This window comes from Maylandia zebra, linkage group LG17 (assembly GCF_041146795.1).
Source record: "Maylandia zebra isolate NMK-2024a linkage group LG17, Mzebra_GT3a, whole genome shotgun sequence".
NCBI lineage: Eukaryota > Metazoa > Chordata > Actinopteri > Cichliformes > Cichlidae > Maylandia > Maylandia zebra.
The window spans coordinates 9,258,938-9,277,207 of NC_135183.1; positions in this window are offsets into that span (position 1 = coordinate 9,258,938).

Below are 18,270 nucleotides of genomic sequence, written 5' to 3' on the forward strand. Positions count from 1 at the left end.
GTTTCTTCTTTTCGTCTCAGCGGATGACAAACGCATACGTGTCGTGAAACGTCACATAAGCGACAGGTCACGTTTCCCGCTCACAAGCAGCCAGCGACGTAAAAAAGTGTAAACAACAATGGAGGGAGAGAGATGTTCGTTCTTTAGCTGGAAATATGGTCACTACTTTGAGTTTCTGTCAACTAAAGATTTAAATATTAAGGTTCGTTGTACACTCTGTGTTGGCGAAAAAGTGTTATCTACCTTCAAAAACACTACGTCAAACTTAAAGAAACATTTGGAGTCGCAGCACAGCACAGTCAAACTCACAGAGAGAGTCCCACCAAGTGGTCCGAAGCAGAGAGCCGTGACTTCCGCAGAAGGTCCTACACCCCCCAAACAACAAAAGTTGGACTTTGGTGCAAAACCAGTAAGTGATGAAGAATTGAAGAAGTTGGTCGCGCAGTATATTGTAGAAGAAATGCTACCTATAAACACTGTTGACTCGCCCTCGTTTCGTGCCATAATAAAAAAGATCCCTACTTCTGTTAATGCCGAGCTGCCTCACCGAACGACTTTTACTTCTTACTTGGAGAAGGAGTTTACAGAAATGGAGAGAAATTTGAAGGCCACACTGAATGAGATTGACTTTGTTTCAACTACCGCGGATATTTGGACTGCTAACAACAGAAGCTATATCGGAGTAACGCTCCACTGGATCAGTAGAACCACATTAGAGCGTCACAAGGTTGCATTAGCATGTAGGCGAATTCGTGGTAGACACACGTATGATGTCATTGGTACAGAAATCGAAAACATCCACTCCTCTTATGGATTACTCAACAAAGTAGTTGCAACAGTTACTGATAATGGATCCAACTTTGTTAAGGCGTTTCAAGTTTATCATCCTGTCACGGAGTCCGATGATGAGACGGAGGAGGAAGAGTCCAGCCCCAAAGACGATGATGTCACTTTTTCTGATCTGTCAGAAATCCTCTCGGCTGAGAATGAAAGTGATGGTCAGCTGTCTCTTCCCCCGCACCGCAGGTGTGCTTCGCACACCATCAACATTATTTGCACACGTGATGTGGAGAAACATTTAACAACCAATGCAGAGAGCAGGGCTGTGTATAGGAGCAGCACAGCAAAATGCACAGCTCTTTGGACCAAATCGAGTAGATCTACACTTGCATCAGAAACAGTGGAAGAAATCAGCAAAAGAAAGCTCCTAATACCAACATCCACAAGGTGGAATTCCTTTTTTGATGCTGTAAAGAGAATTGCAGAAATCCCCATGGGTGAGCTGAATACTCTGTGCACAAAGCTAGGACTGAAGTGCTTCAAAGATCAAGAATACCAGTTCCTGCATGAGTACTGCATGGCCATGAAACCTCTGACTGCAGCACTGGACATTTTACAAGGCGACTGTCCATATGGAACTTTACTACCAACACTTGAAGTTCTGATGCAGAAGACCCAGGCTGTGAAAGATGACCTCTCCAGGATGACTGCAGGCCTTCCAGATGCCATTGTACAGGTACGCTCTATCTTGAAATTAGTCAGATTTTTTGCTTCATACAATTCATTTTTTTTTTTTTTTTTTTTTTTTTTTTTTTTTTTCTAAATGACATCAGAAACAGCAGTATGCGACATTAGGTGATGGCAGAGCTTCAGTTCATCCTTTGTCATTTTTTTTTTTTTTTTTTTTTTTTTTTTTAAATAAATAGGACAGGGGGAATGAATGAGAGAGAGAGGGGGAGAGAAAGAAAGAAAACCAAAGGGGAGAAGAGACGGTGAGAAGGGGGGGAAGAGAGAGAAAAAAAAAAACTCCTGGGTCACCTGTATGGAGAAAAAAAAACAAACAAACAAACAAACAAAAACAAACAGAGGAGACAGCAAACAACAAAGAGCAACATAATAATAGAGAAAACAAAGCACCATCACAATAAACTAGCTAGTCATAGATATCAGTATTTACTAAGTAATAAACGATATTGTGCAGCACGCAAGATCGACAGCGCACAGTGTGCTTTGAGGCAGCAGCCAAGAAAGCTTTAGTCCGCGTCTGTGAATACCCATGTGTGCATACCTGTGTGGATCAGCATGCTTGCATTCCAAAGGTTTCTCCATGTAATGATCTGCTAGGGAGTGTGGGGGGGCCACAGCCCCGTCCTCCAGGGTGTGAAGCGGGTATGGAGGAGATCAAAACTCCAGACATCCAGAGGCCCCCAGAACACAAGAGACCATGGAAGACCAACAGAGGGGCAGCCGCGCCACTGTCCCAGTAAGAGCTGAGGAGAGTCCCAGATGAGGGCTCGCCCAGCAGCCGCGGAGCAGAAGTCAGGGGGAGTTGCAGTGACGCGCCCGTGAGCTCCGCCGGCCCCCAGCTGCGCCTGAGTGACCGAGCCCTAGGCCGAGAGGCCGGGGGCACCCCACCTCCAAAGGGGCCCGAGCGAGCCCCAGGCCCCAGGCCCCGACAAGCGGCCGCCAAGGAGTGAGCCGGTGTGTACCCGGACGCCCACCCCCAGACACAAAGAACCACCAACACACCGACACCTGAGGGAGTCCGCCACCGGCAGGGGAAGTGGTGGTGGGTGGAGATAGGCCTCCAAACCTTGGAGGGCCTGAGGTGTCCCCAGACAATTCACAAACATGGAACAGAATATTAATTATCATTGAAAAATAAGATTAAAACAATTAAAATGTTTACAAGTAACCTAAAACAAAATAAATCCATAATACTGATCTCATATTAGGCATGGTTTGCAAATAATTCAATAACATAATAAATTGTAGGCATAAAAATATCAATTATGTTTTTTAGGCTATTCAGACTCGTTTCGCCGGTGTGCTGGATGACAAAGATGCCCTTCTTGCAGCTGCCAGTTGTCCAAAATTCAAACTCCGATGGCTGAGAGATGCAGGAAGGAGGGAGCGAGTAAAACAGCTTCTGACAGCAGAGTGTTGCACCACTGCTCCCCTGGCAAAAAACCCTGCCAGTGTGCCCAGTGCTACTACATCTAGCAGCCAAGGTGAGATGGACTTTTTCACTTTTGAGGCAGAGCCAGAGGAGGAGACCTATTCTGCAGAAAAAGAAGTCATGGACTACCTGATGTCAGGCTACGACCTTCAGATTCTGCATAAATTTTCAAGCATAAAGACAATTTTTTTAAAGTATAACACTCCTACCCCATCAAGTGCTCCTGTGGAGCGACTTTTTAGTCTGGGAGGTTTGGTGCTCACGCCTAAAAGAAATCGACTTTCTGACAAAAGGTTTGAGAAGCTTCTGTTAATGAGGTACAACCACTGGTTTACTCGCTCCACTCTACTGTTTCCCCCATAACAACATATACTGAAAAAACAGAGAATGGGGAATCCAATTTAAATAACTATTTACAAGTAATTGAATTAAGTTTATCAAAGTCACTTAATAAACTTATTAAAGTTTTCAAGTTGATTAACTTAAAACAATTACCTGCAAGGAAGTAAGGCAATTTAAGTTGGACCTGCAGTCTCTTTTTTTTTTTTTCATAAGATTAGTCCAAAGTTACAAAAGCGGACAATAGTGCTTACATGTGGATGGTATAAAAAGTATCTTAAGGGAAGTCAAGAAAGACTCTTTGTTTGTTTGTTTGTTTTTTTATAAAAAGTATTTATGTTAAGTGAAGTAACAAGACTGTCTTTATTTTCATACAAACAAGTATTTCTGTCAGGAAAAAAGTTTTAAGTTCAACTTCAAATGTCAGGAGATATATTGTTGACATTACTGTTAAAATACACTTCCAATAAAGTGAGTAGTGGCAAAATCGGTTGATGTTTTTATGTTGAGGCAGTGGGGAGTGTTATTGGCAGCTTCTGAAAGTAACTAATAAAGTAACTAGTAATCTAACTTAGTTACTTTAAAAATAAAGTAATCAGTAAAGTAACTAAGTTACTTTTGGAAAGAGTAATCAGTAGTCCGTAATATATTACTTTTTCAAAGTAACTGTGGCAACACTGCCCATGTACGTGTGGACGTAGCCTTAGTGTTCATCTTAGTATTTGATTATGTTGTGATCACATGCTGAGTTCACTATACTGGTTAACGCTTATGCGATGCACCTGTATATGAAGCAATTTATATATATATATGAGGAACAAATCTGTATTATCAAAAGTGGAAAGCTGATCGACTTAGACGAAATGTTTCATGAGCATAATTCAAAATCAGAGGCACCTCGACCTCAGTTTTGTGCATTTGATGATGACAAAAAGAAACACACACAAGCTACCTGCCATGAAGATGGAGGGGAGGGTCTCCATTTCAGGCCAAGCGGTGGGTATCGGTGAACCTTCCCCCAGGTGTGTGCGAGTGAATGAGTAGGAGAGAGAGCAGAGGCACCCTCCTTGGCATGGAAAGATTATCTTGACAAATCGGATAAACATCTCGTGTGTGACAGGATGCTGATGGAGGGTCCGCCTGCCCACACACACACAAACACATGGTGTGACACACAGTCACACACACCTGGGATAGTTGGTTTGTTTAGCCACAGACCGTGTGTGTATTTGCGTGTATGTGTGTGTGAACCCAGCCTAAAGGCAGGTAACAACAGGTCTCCCTCCTCAAACAGAGCATGCAGGTTCTCAGGTGTGTCTGCCTGCTCTGCTTCAACTGCTTTGCTGCTTCACTCTGTTCATGTGTGTGTATTTGTGTGTGTGTGGGGGGGGCACACACGCAAGAGAGAGTTTAAAGTGATCTCATTGGTGTTTTCATCTTACATAATTTAGCTGCACTTTTCTCATGCCATATCAAACAGTTGTTTGTGTAGCTTCAATAACTTATTAAAGCCGTCCAAAAACTGAATGTTTTCTCCGTCCACTTTGAATGGTGATGATAATATAGTATAATATTCCTCTTTTATAGTCTCTTTAGGTGTACTCGTTAATTTGATGGCTAAATGATTTGATGACAGCATTACAGCAATTTTAGACATAAAGCCATGAGGGGAAAAAAGCCTGGTAATTACATCAAAATAATCTTGTTGTTGGATCGAATATGCCCATTTTCCTGATAGTATTTTTGTTTTGTTTTTTCTCTCTTTTTTAAATTTAAATATCTGTAGGTGAAGGAAAAAGTCATGAGCAGTGACAAACGTGGTTATAAAGTATGGAGTCTGTACGAGGATTTATTGTTTATGTATTTATGAGAACTTCAGCTGATTTGTTGTTTTCTTTGAGCTTCTGGGAGATGCAACAAAACACAAGACAAAAGCTTAAATCCTATAAATCCAGTGAATAAATAAAGAGTTTGAAGCAGTGACATATTTCCATCTTTACCAAATCACTATCTACTATGAACAGGCAGCTACATTATACTTCTACTGATTTGAGCTGACTTCTGAGGGGTCATCTGTGGACTGTTGCCCCTCTTTTACCCACATCTATGCAAATCTGATGGACTTATCTCTGTAACATTTTTACAGCAACACAGGCTGCAGGTTCTAACTTGTGAGTCATGCAGTGAATGACGGAAGGTTTTTGATTCACCTTTTCACGCAGACATAGGAGCGCTGCTGCTCCTCTGTATGGGCCCATCCTAGCAGCTGCGCCATCAGTTGCAAAGTCAACAAAGTGAGAGCGCAACATTTCTTTGCAAGACACCCTGCATATCAAAGCCTTCCAGCAGAATTTCACAGATAGCAGCCACACTGCATGACTGCAATTCAACAAGTTGAAATAAAAGTGCGCAGATCTTACCTTCATAGGGTATTCTGATGTAAAAGATCAGGCATGCTTTTGATGATCTGCAGTAATATTTTTAGCATTTGGCGGTCCTTATGACGGACAATCTGCTGATCTAAATCCTTTTCATTTTCCTTTCACTGAGTTAAAAGTTGGAAGGGGAAGACAAGATTGGGTATGTAGACAAGTGTGTGTGAGGGAGGGGAATCCCTATAATGATGCTTACTGTTACTATAGCTGCCTAGGTTGTCTTCATGTTTTCAGGTTTAATTTGTTTAATCAAATCTTGTGCTTGTAACTTGTAGACATGAAATCACATTTGCTAGCCGAACTTCATTTAATTTAATGGACGCATTCACAGTTTGAGCCTTGTTTTTGATCACCTGTTTTACACACTGCCCTTCAAAGTAACTAATTAATTATTTATTACATTGGAAAGGGTAATAAAGTAGATAATTTGTACATAGTCTATATGTTCGTGTCATGTCATGGAAAGTTGATATAGCCACTTGCACCTTATTTTTAGTTTTTTTTTTTGCCTGTCCCGTTTGGCTCTTTTGCCATCAGAATTATTGTCTAAAGGCGAAGAAAGATGCCCAACGGATTTACTTTACCAAATGGACCATCCCAGCCTTGCCATATTGGTCTATTTGATTCACCTTTGCTTTTATTGTTTATTTTATTTTATTTTCACTTGCTACACACGGGACAGACATGACTGGGGGAAAGAAAAGGGGGAAAGAAAGAGGGAAAGAAAAACAGTGGGGAAGAGGAACGGTGATAAAGGGAAAAAAACAAAAACCAACAAAACAAACAGACATATATCAATCACCTGGATCACCTGTTGAGAAAGAAAAAAGAGAAAACAAGCAAAAAAAAGAGAGCAATATAATAACATCATCACAATGATCTATGTGAATATAAAAGTAAATACTAAATAATGAATATTACTGTGCAGCACGTAAGATCGACAGCGCACAGTGTGCTTTGAGGTAGGAGCCAAAGAGGGTGTAGTTTGTGTGTGTGCACCTTCTTATTTTGATGGGTCCATCTCTTTTTTAATCAAGGATTTAGTGATTCATTATCATGTTCCCTCTTTTCTTCTACCTATCTTTCTGTTGTCCTGTTTCCTCTCCGCTCTACAGAGAGTTTAACGCTCTCACATTTGGAGGATTCTCAAGGCCACTTTAGTCTTAGTTAAACCAACAGCGAGCCTCACCCTAAAAACAGAGACATGACTGTGACGCAAAGAGGAACATTTCTGTGTGTTTCGAAGAACGTGTGTGGGTGGCACAGACAGGTCACTGGGTTTGCTGTTATTGGTTAATTCTTTTATATTCACACTTTCCAATTTTGGCATACACCAAAGTCTCTTAACCAAAGAAACATGAAAGGGACATAAAATAAGCAGATCTCCCCATCGTGGCTAATGGCAGAATATAAATATCACAAAGAACAGCTTGACCACCAAAACCAGCTGGGCGGTCATTTTAACTGAGGTACGCTGTAAAGTAATAATCTACAACATTCTATAATCTGCATCATTTTCTTAAAACATTTTTCCTTGTCATGAAAGCTTTTAAACGCCTATTACCAACTTAAATGAGTTTTACTGCCTTGTGACACAGCAGTATTTGGCAGCAAGAGAGTTCACCATCAAGTATAAAAGGACTTAGTTGCAATTATACATCCTTCAGCAAAAAAAAATATTGGTCAACAGAACAAATGGAACTTAAATCAGCAGGAATTAAAACTAGGTGTTTTGTGTGACAACCACTGGCAGCTTGGAGACTCTCTTGCGCTCATTCTTCAAAGAAATACTTCTCATACTTCTTCCATTTGGTGGAGGCTGCTTTTTAGGTGTAAAATAATGACAAATATTACATTTGCCTTCGAAGCAATGCACTAATGATGCCAAGTCCACTTGCGTGCATTGGCTCTTTCATGCTTTTTCATACTTGGTCCCATGGGTCCAGTATAGCCACAGTTGCCGCCCACACAAATGCCAAAAGTGATGTCACATCCACTGGAGCGTGGCACACTTTTGTGTTGTTTTGGTTGTTTGTGCACCTCTCAAACCTGTTGTAACCTTGCATGGGTGGTGCAGCCGGCAGGACGGGTTGAAGGCGTAACTAGTGCAACTGTGTTAGTTTTTACCACCATGTCAATAATATATCAGCCCAGAAGCGCTACAATTTCCAGATTATATAGTAAGAAATGCTTCAGTAGCTTGAAAAGATTAGACTTTCCAGTGAAAGCACTGGGAAAAAAACGATTCCTTTCCTTGTTGGAAGTTTATTGCACCTGAAGTGGTCACATGGCTGTGGTGATGTCACATATGCTGAGCATAAGAGGCCCTCTACCCAGAGCCTACAGACCGCTTTGCCAACATTGTCACCTGGAGGCACACAACTGGTTTGCTTCTGCTTATGTGCTCACTTGTCATTCAGAAGAGAGAAGGTATACCATACAAAGAGCTGAAGAAAGAGCCAAACTAAGCATCACTGCCTGAGCGTTTTATGCTGTTTTTGATTATCATTGATATTTCTCATGCTTCTCCCATTCGTTGTGAACTTTGTTACTTTGCGTCTTTGTTCGACTTTTCAAGAGATCGCCATTTGACCTATGGATGTTGAGCAACGTGCTGTTGATTTTTTTATTTTTTTTTTGAGGATTGAGCACAAGCACATTTGCATAGACCATCTGCGAAGTAGAGGAGATACATAGGCAAATACCTACGCAAACACACAAACTTGGCACCACACAATAAGCTTAACTTGTTAAGCACAGAATAAATAATAACTGGTATGCTGCATTCTATTTGCCTCAAAGGTCAGACAAGGAAATACAAGGAAACAAGGAACAACAGAATTTGTTTTGCTTTTGACGCTCATGCATCACAAGCATATATTATATATTTTGTTGCAGCTGCAGCACATTCATGGCCACAGCCTGTTCAGTGCTCTGCTTTTACAATGTAAATGGAAACCGGTACCTTTCACGCCATTCGAGTCGTTGCGGACAGAGACCTGACTTGCAGCTACATATCTCAGGAGGTTAAATGAGGTTAAAAGGAATTTCTGGTTATGACATAAGTTACGACGTAGATTTCCCGCTGAAGAATAATTCATGCATTATTACTAATGTTCCATCATTTTACTAATGTTTATGTTCACTGTGCCCATCTGGGATTGTTAAGTTGGGGTTGGTAGGGTTGCTCCAAGGGTTGCTTTCCAAGTTGGAAGTTTAACTTAAGAAGTTTAACTTACAACTGCAACTGGAACACACTATGAAGCATCACTTAACAGGAAAGATGCACCTTTCCAGCATTTTGGTGAATAACTTCTGGACCACAGTGTTTTTGCAATGTCTATAATTTGACTTTAAGGATGGTGTGCATAAAGTTCACAGTTAGCAAACGTTCTGGAAAATGTGATTGCCTGGATTAGATTATAATTAGCTGACAATCTGACAAGAAATTCCAGAAGACAAATCTTCCCATGTTCAGCTACACTGCAGATTGAGTTCTGCCTCCATTATTAGCAGTACAACAATTGATGAACCACTGTCGCTGCTTATGAGCAGAATAGAAGAAATGTATGTTTCTCAAACGTCCAGTTGTAAAATGATATTTTTTAGAATATGCATCGCTCTGCAGCATATTTAGATGAAGTGAATTTGTTTGTTTCACACTGGGTTGTGTGTTAATGTCAGTGGAGGTTACAGAGTGGTGGTGATAGTCACTGACAGACCACAGAAAGGTCTTCGCTGAAATACAGTGCTCACTATTTGGGTTTTGTCAGACAGTTGTGACTGTGAACTTTCAACACACACATTTACAATACTACACACACACACATACACACACAGAATAGTGGATACTTGGTGACACTTACATACACACAGTCTAAATAATACCACTGTTTTCTAAACCTATTCAGCATAATGCTGCCAGTCTGTGCTATATTAAAAGTACTCAAAGCAAACAACCTCCTCTGTCTAGCGTGTCTGTACCAGTGTTTTCTACAGTCACTGGTCTGTACGCAAGTCATAGAGGCCACTAATCAACCAACAAAGAGCTGTTAGAAAACGCGAGAAGAAAAAAGCGTGAGAGTGACTAGAAGAGATAAATCCCAAAGAAAATGCTACATTGAAAGGGCGAAGGGAGACTGAAGATAAATGAGTAGATAAGAGTGGGGAACTGAAGAGAGCAGAGTCATGATGAGGCAGAATAAATTCACTGGAAGCAAAACCCAACCTCTGAATATCTGCACTGTAGGAAGCACAACTTTGGAGCTCTAATTGAATAAACAAATGATGCCAAATCATTTTGACACCTGACCAAAATGCATTATTGTGTTGTTCTTTGATGCTGAGGCATCTATAGCAGCAACAGAGACAGTCTACCTACATTTGAATTTCTGGTTTAGGCTTGTTTTTTTTTATTTCAAGTGGACTAGTTCAAGCTGCGATGTGACTATCAAATGGTAACTGAAGCTCAGAATGTAAAATTGACCAGCACCAATGTGAAAATGAGAGACAATGACTTGCAGACTTGAAGTGATGTTAAGTGTAATAACTGTTTGCAGTGTGAAGCTGGTGTGTTCAGAGTACAGGTGATCTAAAGTTTAATTAATTTTGACTCAAGCAACCAATGCTATGACCAATTGGAGCAAATTATGTCATGATGGACGTATCACAGGTGACAAACCAGAAGCTAACCTCAAATGTTTGCTTTTGTTTGCCTTTAAAACTGAACAGGTTTATGTGTAACTTAACTTTATAGCTTTAAAATAAGACAAAAAAAATGAATACATGTATATATCTGTGTTAGATGTATATGTCATTCTCTTGTTGTGGTTGTTTTTAAACAACCAAGTTTTGGTCACATGATTATACATAGTTGTATAACGAAGATATTAGCAATAAAAAGGTGTTTGTACATGTCTGTGTCATACATAACCAAAAACTAGCAAAACTACCCATCGGACAGTTTATATGCAATCTTTAAACATGTATTAGCTTTAACCAGCTACCAACTTGTGTAGTGTGTCTCTGAAGAGTATGTCTTTGTTTTGTGATAGTTCATGTACAAAGAAACATGGCGTAAGGAATTACAGCAGGCGAACTAAAACATTTTTAGCTTGTGCAAGCGAGCCAGTGTCTACTTTTATTCTTTCTTTTAACGCTGCAAGATAAGGCCTCGCATTTGAGCTAAACTCATGCGATCTATCTGACGTCTGAAGGTAGGTGACCATCTAATTCTGTAAGTTGAGTCCAGCAGGACTATGGTACTTGATATGTTTTTCCCCTGTGGTACTGCAGGACTAATTTACAGCTTACACACAGGAAATGATCTTAATCCCCTGAGCTTCCCTTAATCTGCGAACTCTTTTTGTTCTTCATGCTCCAAATGATTGGGCAACACACATATCCTCATACACAGTCCTGAGCTGCTCAGTGGTCAATGGCAGAGGAGATCTTGTTCAAGGTGATTAAGTGTTCTCTTCAAGGCAACAAAGGATATAATCCAGAACAGTGAGTGAAGAGGTCGTCCTCTAACAATATACCTACAGAAAATCATGCTTAGTTTTAGGCAGCATCCCCATGCTCTTAAAGATAACTGTCACCTGATGGGTCCGTGCCGGTTCATTTTTCAAATGTGTGCCATCTCTCCTTGGTAGTGATATGAAGGATGTGGTTAGGGGCAACAACACTTAGCCCTGAGTGCTGCCAAGGTACACAGCATCCTCCTGTGAAATGCCATTTCTAAGTGATTGATGCAGTTTCTGTTGCCAAGGCAACACAGCACCCACCAAAATGATATTTTCAACTTTTGGCATTAACTATCATTTGTTTTGACAAAATAAAGCGACAACACACACACAAATATTTGCAGTGAAGCAGTTTTTCACAAGGAACTTCCCCAGGTGAGACATGACACTGCAACACACGCCTTCCTGCTACGGATAGCCATGAAATAGCAGCATTCATCTCAGGTATGTTGCCTATTACACAATTTTCACACTTCAGCTAATATTTCTAATGGACAGATGTGCTTTTAAATTACAATAAATTTCTCTCATCTGGCACTAATTCAAGACAAATGTGTAAAAATACCTCTTTTTTTATGTAAAACCTCTCAAGCATTTGGCTATGCTCCCAGTGTGGGCAGTCCTGGGTTGGATGCTCAAAAGGTGGCACTCTGCCATATAATCGTTTTGTTTCCTTCCCTCGTTTTTTTCCTCATTTCTACAGCTTTGATATGATTTTAACAAGCGAGGCGTCCAAAGTGATTGCGTTTCTTGGCCTAACAGTTTTGAATTTGGTGATTTGATCCAAAATCTTTAACCTATTCCGCTTATTACACTTACCGCACACCTTCCTCTTGATAGATTCAATGCACGGCTTTCTGTTTAAAGAAATTTAAATGAAAAATGAACAGATTTTCTAAAAAAGCAGGATATACTGCTCTTTAGACAAGGTGGTTCTCTGCTGCCCAAAAGGTATTGCATGGTTTTTGCTGCAAAGTGTTACTGATTGTTACAGCTTTCAGCGCTATTCGCCTTTAAAGTGTGATGTCTTTAGCCATTTCTGGGTCTTCTAGATTCCCAAACTCAAACAAACACTGCCATAGAAGTTTAACATCCAGGCATCCATGAAAAAAAGGATTTATCAAGTTTAATGGCATTAGCAGGAAGCTAGCTTCGATAGAAGGATAATAAATCATATTCTCATTGAAGGATGTCTGGAAAACTGGTTTTGTTATCATTTTAGATATAAATGAAGACAGAAAGCTAAACGGGAGCAATCTTTGTTGTGTTATTGAAGTTGGGCTAGCTGATATATAGTGGGGTTGTTACCAGGTGCCTAGCTACAGAGCTATGGCTAGGATAAAATAAACACATTAGCACAGTGAAGATGGATGATGAGCATTCCCATATGGAAAAGAAATAGTAAAAACTTACATGTGATTACTCATGAAAGTGGCCACTTTCTCATTACTTTCATACATTGTTTTAGTAAGTATCCAAAACATACAAGTTTCATTATATAATTTTTCAAGGGATCTTATATCTGTTTTCACTCTTTTATGCTTTTCATACAAGTTTCACACAAGACAGATACAAACTTTATAAGATTTATATATATCTTTTCCATATGGGTTACCTTTATTCCCCTCAATGAAAGTTTGTACAGGTCCAGACAAATCAATCACACAGCAGGGAAAAGATGCTGAAAATGGACCAAATTTCAGTCAAGAGAAGGCCTGAGATGATCCATCCACAGCACAAGTTAGTCATTAATATGCTGTTGTGTGGTTTGGGTGACTTGCTATGAAAAGCTTCATGTCCACACTGAAACCTTATCCTCAGTGATCCTTTTCTGAAGTGTTCAGATACTTGATGTCTGTCAAACTGTGAGCCCATGGGCTGTTGTTACATCCTAAAACTGAGCTTAAAAATCTGCTGCACATGAAGGGTGCTAATAAAAAGAAAGAAGGAACACTTATTATTTTTAGGGACTTATTTACATTTAAAAATGTTATAATTGGGCAGGTTCTTAAAAGACAACAAGGCAGAATCGGCCAAACATTGGGAGGGGTATTTGGATGGGACAATGGAAGGAGAAGTACAGAAAGACAGACGTGTGATGGGGAGAAAAAGTCTTGTCTGTTGTGTCTCTCACACTGAGACTGTATTGTGTTTTGTGTTTGCGGCAGTCATTGCCATCAACTCCAGTCACTGCCTGCACTTCATTAGAGCTCTGTTCAGTCGTTCATTCAGCAAGAAGTAAAGAGGCGCACAGTGTAAATGTCATGACACGATGTGGAATCACATTAGTTTACACCTATTATGAGAACATGAGAGAAGAAGCTTCACGGGGTTAAGAGATGAAGCAATGAGTGAGGTGGAAGAAAGGAGTGAAATAAGGTGAGGAGAGAGGGGACAGCATGACACCAAATATACGAGCGATATTTCAAGTACACAATATTTTTTGTGCTCATTTCTTGTCATTTCTTTTTTTAATGAGTTCAACATTTATTTCTCACGTGTAATCCTACTCTTTAGTTTCTCATTTAGCTTATTTGTACCCAGAAGTGTGACATAACACTGAAAATCAACAAACAATAAATATACAGCACCTTTGCATAACGAACCAATCCACAAGAACCTAAACGCTGCATTGATCATTACAAAGCATGTTGCACAGCTCAGCTCATTTAGGTAATAAAGTCAATCTTAAATTGTATTGGAGATTATGTATCAGAATTTCAGGAGCGGGACCACGCCTCCAAACACTTTCCTTCCAGCTATCATCTACATAGGTTCTCCCAGTTCTGCAAGCTGTCACTCTCGTTTACGTGAGCCTCCCTACTTCCCCTTTTCAATTCCTTAACTTCTTCACTTCTATTTAGTACATCGGGATCTGCCAGTCCTGGGAGCCGCCGCCAGTCCCTTTCGAGGCCTTCCCCAAACCGCAGCGCAATTCATGTCCAAGCATTCACCTTTACCTACTAAAACGCTGTCAAAGATAAAATGAGGACGTGGGCCCAGCTAGTGAACTGAACCAGTACCAGTACCCCCATCAATACATGGGGTTCAAGGTTTGAAGAGGATGAAAGTTATGTCACTCATTATGTGACTCATATTGCTCTGACCATCACAGTTACCAGATCTCATCCCAAATTAATCATCATGTTAAACAAGTCTCACCACCACCAAAGCCCCAAATGAGGAAATATCTTGTAGAAGAATGACGCTTCATACTCAGGTAGAGGTCTGAAGCTGTGAAGAGAAGATGGATTGAAGCTGTTTTGGTGATACCCTGGTGTATCTGTTAATTTGTCATCTGTCTATCATTTCAAATGAAAGACATATTACCTATAATAAATAGAAGCCCATTTCCGCCACTTAGAAAAAAAAAGGATCCATAGCTCGAAATTATTTTAGTTATTTTCTCGAAATTTTGACTTATTAGCTAGAAATTTCGAGTTAGCACTGCCAATCAGTAATCTACGTGAATGACATAATTTCCTTATTACCCGGAAGCTGAAGCCCTCAGGTACAAATGCTACAGCTAAGCTAGCAGTATTACATCCAGTCATGAATGCACAGATTGCTGAGTATTTTCAGCGTGGCTTCAAAAATGATGAAATCCTTGTGTTATTAGCTGAATCACATGGCGTTACTATCAGCAAACGTACTCGCGAAAGCGCCAGTTTGTTGCGATATGGTTTTGAGTGCGTGTTACTCTGCGCCATATGCTTCCGGGTAACAAGAAAGTGACCTCATTCACATAGATTACTGATTGGCAGAGCTAACTCGAAAATTTGAGTTATTAACTCGAAATTTTGAGAGTTATGGATACCTGGTTTTTTTGTTTTGTTTGTTTTTTTAGTGGCGGAAATGGGCTTCCATAATAATACATTAGTGTTTGTTTTTCTTCCTTTTTTTTTTTTTTTTACATCATTGTAACCTGTCTATGTCCCTGCCTGTCTTCTTCCTCCAAACAGATAATTACCTGAGGTCTCCTTCAAAGGGTGAAATCAATTTTATAATCTTGGGCCAGATAGACAGAAAGGTGAAGCACTGGTAAGACGGATGTCTTCTTACTGAATATGTCTGAACTCCAATAGTGTTAAACCAGTTTGCTCTGTTTCGTTCTACTGTGTGTGTGTGTGTGTGTGTGTGTGTGTGTGTGTGTGTGTGTGTGTGTGTGTGTGTGAGAGAGAGGTGGAGGGGGATAAGATGAAGAGTATATTCCAGAGAGCTTAAGGGCATTTCACAGTGTTAAGAGGTAGGATTTCAATTACAGTATATGTGTGCATGTGTGTGTGTTCACATGACATATCTCTGAGCCAGCTAGCTCTGAGCCAACCCACTGTAATACAACTCTTTGACACCATAATTGACAGGATAAAATACCTTCTGTTTGTTTTTCTTATAAGTGTGATCTGGCAGGCCTGAGACATTAGCGTGCTTAGAGTAAATGCATGTCAACTACTCTGCATTATAGTTTCTCTGTCACTAGATTGAGACGTTGATGATTCACAGACAATTTTCTTGAAACAAAAAATGGCAGCACTTCATTATGAAAGTCTCTAAAAACATATCATATTTTAGCTATTCCTCTGATATGCAAAGGCTAGAGTTTATAATGGTGCAAAACCTTTGCTGAAAAACGTATTTCACTTAAAGCACACAAAATGTTTGACATGGGACGCTGCAGTTCACATCTTGTTTCCTAGCAACATACATAACTTGTTTTCTTTTGTAAACACACACAGTCGTGACTGTGTTTTTAGACCAAACCCAAATTAACTGTCAGTTGAATCACTTTTGAAATAATCTTGTATCAAAGTCTTTCACAATTTTCATATTATCACGCAATTACACCTCAAATGAGAGAGCTATGTACACTGCTCAAAAAAAAATTTAAGTGACACTTTGAAAATTTGTCAGATCTCAGTAGGAAAAAAATAATGCTGGATATCCATACTGTCATGGACTGTGTAATGTGTAGGAACACATTAACAAAAAAATCCTTGCAGCAACTCAAAATGGTACTCAGGAGTTTGATTGTCCCCCACATGCTTGTATTCATGCCTGACAACATCCCGCATCTCCTAATGAGACAAAGGAGGGTGTCGTAGGAGATCTCACTTGCCAGATCTCAATCAGGATATCACTGAAGTCCTGGACAGTCTGAGGTGCACGATGTTCCTGAGGTGTATGTGGGGACGACCGGTGCCCACATACCAGTAACTCTCAGTGCTATGGCAGTGGTATCACCAGCAGGACCTAGTGCATTAGCTTTGGATCTGGCAATGGGTTCAAAGAGTTCATCCTGATACCTAATGGCAATCAGGGTGCCATTGCGTAGCCTGTAGAGCACTGTGCGTCCCTCTGTGGAGATGCCTTACAGGCAGCATAACATTCTCCATGGCATCAACACACACTTTTATGTCTGTCACGTTATTCATGTGTGAAAAGCACAGGGCACCAGAGGTGGACCTGCCCAGTCTGGTATTCTATGGCCCCTTGGAGGACAGTGGGTCTTCAGACCACCCTCGTGAAGTCTTTGTTTGGTCATAGCTCTCTCACACCAGCCTCTTGCTGGAGGTCATGTTGTAGCTCTGGCAGTTCTCATCCTGTTGCTCCTTGCGCTAAGGAGTACATACGTGTACCGTTATTGAGTAAAAGACATTCTACGGCCCTGTCCAGCTCTCCCAGAGTAACTTGAGTCCTGGAATCTCCTCCATGCTATTGAAACTGTACTGAGACAGTAAACCTTGTGGCAATGGTCTGTATTAATGTGTCTTCCTGGAACAGGAGCTACCTGTGCAACCTCTGTATGATCCAAGTATCGCCTTATGCTACCGGTAGTGAAGTCGACCCGGGCCAAATGCAAAACTAGTGGAAACAAACACTCCTGTTTTGGGGGTTGTCTCGTTGTTGGCCCTCTTGTGCACCTGTTCATCAACAGCAAAGCAGCTGAAACTGACTAACAACCCCCTTTGCTACTTAGTTGATCAGATCAATACCACAGAAGTTTAATTGACTTGATGCTCTGCTTTGATTAAAAAATGTTTATTTAATTTTTTTTAGCAGTGTGGTTTCCCTTCTGATTAGATGAGCTTTTTGCAACAAAAAGAGTTCTTTCACAATAAAACACAAGAAATAGAAGTATATCATATCTACAACATAATAGGCTATAACATACAATACTAAGTTATTTAGCAACAATTTGGATGAAAAATGTCTTCACTTGCTGTTTGAATGAGTCAGTGGAGTCTGTACCATGGAAAGACAGCGAAAGAGAAATCCTCAATCTTGGTGGCACCGCTTGAAAAGCCCGATCCCCGACTGCGGTATCCTTAATATAACCATCACAGGCACAGCAGCTTCACCCACCTGTGGTTCAAACTTTCTGTTTATAAGGAGCAGACGAGAAATCGTGTAAACCTTGACTTTAGTTGAGTCAAAAATTCAAAGTATGGTGATGAAAATTAGCTTTAGGGACTACACTTGAAACTGCAGAAAGTCACTCAAAGCTAGGAGCTTACTTATACAGTGGGGCAAAAAAGTATTTAGTCAGCCACCGATTGTGCAAGTTCCCCCACTTAAAATGATGACAGAGGTCAGTAATTTGCACCAGAGGTACACTTCAACTGTGAGAGACAGAATGTGAAAAAAAAATCCATGAATCCACATGGTAGGATTTGTAAAGAATTTATTCGTAAATCAGGGTGGAAAATAAGTATTTGGTCAATAACAAAAATGCAACTCAATACTTTGTAACATAACCTTTGTTGGCAATAACAGAGGTCAAACGTTTACTATAGGTCTTTACCAGGTTTGCACACACAGTAGCTGGTATTTTGGCCCATTCCTCCAGGCAGATCTTCTCGAGAGCAGTGATGTTTTGGGGCTGTCGCCGAGCAACACGGACTTTCAACTCCCGCCACAGATTTTCTATGGGTTTGAGGTCTGGAGACTGGCTAGGCCACTCCAGGACTTTCAAATGCTTCTTACGGAGCCACTCCTTTGTTGCCCGGGTGGT